Source organism: Misgurnus anguillicaudatus, chromosome 5 (assembly GCF_027580225.2).
Source record: "Misgurnus anguillicaudatus chromosome 5, ASM2758022v2, whole genome shotgun sequence".
Taxonomy (NCBI): Eukaryota; Metazoa; Chordata; class Actinopteri; order Cypriniformes; family Cobitidae; genus Misgurnus; species Misgurnus anguillicaudatus.
Genome location: NC_073341.2, coordinates 12,501,985 through 12,505,376, shown reverse-complemented (window position 1 = coordinate 12,505,376; position 3,392 = coordinate 12,501,985). Strand labels below are relative to the sequence as shown.

General features: G+C 36.5%; 1 long non-coding RNA gene across 1 annotated transcript; it reads left to right on the top strand.

Moving 5' to 3' along the window:
- The first annotated feature begins 967 nt into the window (after positions 1 to 967).
- LOC129414782 (uncharacterized) lies at positions 968 to 2,651 on the top strand. Its single transcript, XR_008634531.2, has 3 exons — positions 968 to 1,926; positions 2,174 to 2,435; positions 2,545 to 2,651. It is a non-coding gene; the product is annotated as an uncharacterized lncRNA (long non-coding RNA).
- Positions 2,652 to 3,392: the final 741 nt, after the last annotated feature.

Genomic DNA, 3,392 nt, shown 5'->3' with positions numbered 1-3,392 from the left:
TATGAAAACTACATTCTTAGAGCTTTCCAACGATATATAGTTTGTCAAGATTTTTGAAGATTCATATATTCATTTTGAAGAATATTAGAATTATGAATATATACGAATTCATATGGACTCCTACTGGGTCAGTGACAAATAACAAAATGACTGTCCCTACTAAATTTCCATCATCAAATGGCCTTGAAATATGAAAACTACATTCCTAGAGCTTTCCAACAATATATAGTTTGTCAAGATTATTTCAAGTTAGGGTATTAGTGTTATAAATTTATAATCATTTATATGTATTCCTATGGGGTGAGTGACATTTAACAAAATAACTATCCCTATACAAATTCTATCATCAAATGGCCTTGAAATATGAAAACTACATTCCCTGAGCTTTCCAACAATATATAGTTTGTCGAGGTTATTTCAGGTTAATGGGATATTTACAAATAAATATGTAATAACATTTTGGGCCCAACTGTTTGTCTGCGACATTTTAGAAAATGACTCTTACTACATACTTTTTTTTCAAAATGGTGTTGATATATTAAAACTACATTCTTAGAGCTTTCCAACGGTATATAGTTTGTCAAGATTGGTGTAGGTTTAGACTATGTAATTATTGTTTTAAATATGTAATGCCAAACGTCCCACCTGTGGGACAGTGACAGTTATAGTTAAGCATGAAAGTTTATAGTCTCTCTAATCACAAGATGGCGCAGTTTGACTATATAACAGGCATTCAACGAAAAGCTTAGCCCAAAGTAGGAAAACGCCATCAAGTTTCTATGAGAATGCATGTACCACATGTTTACAAAGCTTCTTGCAATTGATCCCATTTCTCACGCTCTTACGACCAAATCCATTTTCTCTCGCAGGCTCGTGTCCATTATTAATTATTTCAAGATGTAATAACAATCATGAAATAATTGCCTAATATATAACTTTACATACTGTGCAACGCCTCTATCTGTCTGCCTCAATCAGCAGTCTAGTGCTTGTCAAAATCAAAATGATGCGATAGCCAATCAAATCAAAGAAGGTGGAGTTGTTAGCCGGAGCGCGAGCTGCAAACTAGTACAGAGCGAGCACACGTCTGCGCGATGTTTCAAATTGTTAGCGGTGGTGAAAGTGCAAAACACGATATAAGTAACTAAACCAGTTATATTTAAGGGTTTCAAGCGTACCTTCACTTTCTACTAAGAACCACCTCACCACTTCTTATGTTGCTGGTACTTTGCCGTACAGAATCAAAGGGCGCTGCGCAGACCGTTCCGGCGTATAACGTCAGAGTACCGCGGGAGTACGTCGAAATGTTACAAAATGGTCCGCCTTTACCATTGCTCTCGCGGTACTCTGATGTCACATGTCGACCAGACAGCGCAGCATCATACAAAGCGTCAAGGTCTGGATAAAAGCATGCCTGCCCAGATTCCACGCACGCAGATACCATCAGAAAACTGCAGATTTAACCTCTTAATTAAGATTGATAAGTATTCATGCATGATGTTTGTTGTGGCCGTTTTTAAAAGAGAAAAATGTATTTGATATTTGACATCTGTAAACAATAATATCTTTATATAAAAGATATAATGTTCTTGACATTATCTGTTGCTTCAGTTTAATAAAAAGTGCTCATTTGGTTTGGTGTAGTATGTTGATTGGATTTGTATATAAACCATTTTTTCCGTAGACTTTTTCACCAATTCAACATAGAAATAGCTAAAAATCCACTTTATTATAAAATAAGTTTGGCAAATGGTTACTTTAGTAAACATATAACAGAAAAGACCTAAATCAATTTTAAACCATTCATAAAACCATTTGTAGCCTATGCTTTGTCTGTAACGTTACTACAGGTATTGATGTCAGCAATGGAGATTTATTTTGCTTGGCTGTAACGCATAGTCACAGTTAAAAAGATCTGACGGATAAGTGAGTATTTTCTGTTAAATTCTTTAAAAAAATATTTTTATTCATAACATATTAATTTAGCAAATGGTTTAATTTTTAATAAAAATCATAAACAGTCTCAGTGTTGATTTTGAAGTGTATAGTATCAGAGAAACTAAGAAAAAAAAAATTATTTAGTGATATGAGTAATATGGTCTTACTCATAGTAATTACATCATTATGTGGCATCCAGATTTGTAACCATCTCTTGTTTTATGATTTCTCTCAGTTTAGGTTGCATGATGTTAGAATCAGCAGCACATATTCGTCGGAGAGGGGCTCAGGACTTCGAGGGGTACTAAGATCACATCTATGCGTCTCAGCCCCCGTCCGTGCAGTGAAGACCGGCCTGTCCGGTGGGATGTTAGAGTTTAATGCCGATCACATCAGTTTGGCAGACTGGACACCCATATTGTCAGCCCTCGCCATCAATAAACACCTCCAGCATATTTCCATCAAGAGTTGCCATCTCACCAGCCTTGGAGCTCAAAGTTTGTTGACAGACTCATAGTAGAAGTGAAATATTTAGTTATTTGTATTGCTGGTCTGAATGAGTTTGTTGGATTAAAAGTGAAATGTATTTGTTTTTCTGCCTCTCAGGTTCTTACAGAACCCATATTAAGAAGAAGACCCCTGCAGTCCATTCAAAGACTATGACCCTTCAGTTGTGCAGAAGTGTCTGTCGGAGTCAAACAGTCTTAAAACCTTACAGCTACATGCTTTACCATTCAGAGAGAGGGATCATCTCACCAAGGTAAACTGTTCTCTTCTGTCTAATAGTAGGCCCATATGAAGTCTCTTGTTTGTTTTTGGTCTACATAACTCTGTATGTAATGCTTGCTGAAAGTTATTTTTAAAGCTGCAGTCCGGCACTTAAAAATAGCAACAACAAAAAAACATTATAACCAGCCAGTGTTCAAAACTATCTGCTTGCCTTAACTCGATTCAAAACGGTAAGCTGCTTGAAATAATGATTTTAATTCCAGTGGTACTGGTGAATTTTCGCGGGAAATTCGAGCACGTCTTTGCGTCATCAGCACACAAAAAGGAGACCCTTCTAGTAGGTTATATTGCGTGTGAGGATGATGGAGGTGGATATTTTAGCCTTTCTCGAAGCACTTGGTGAACATCTGCAGTGCTTAGTTATATAAAAAGCTGTTTTCAGATGCCCATCGACTGATTGGTTAGCTGCTGTTTGTAGTAATGTCTTAATGCGTGTGTTTCTGTAAACGCGTATAAACTGACTGGCATCGCGTCACGTGCAAACAACAGCGCAATGTATGGAATCATATTAGAGCACACACTTAAAATATCCTGTAGTGCATCCTTACTATCAAGATAACATAATAGTGAATGTAATACACCACATGTAGAGAAATACACAGCACGCGTAATGTTAAATGTAAATGAATGATTTACTTCAGGAATATTATCTTCCTCCAGTCGAT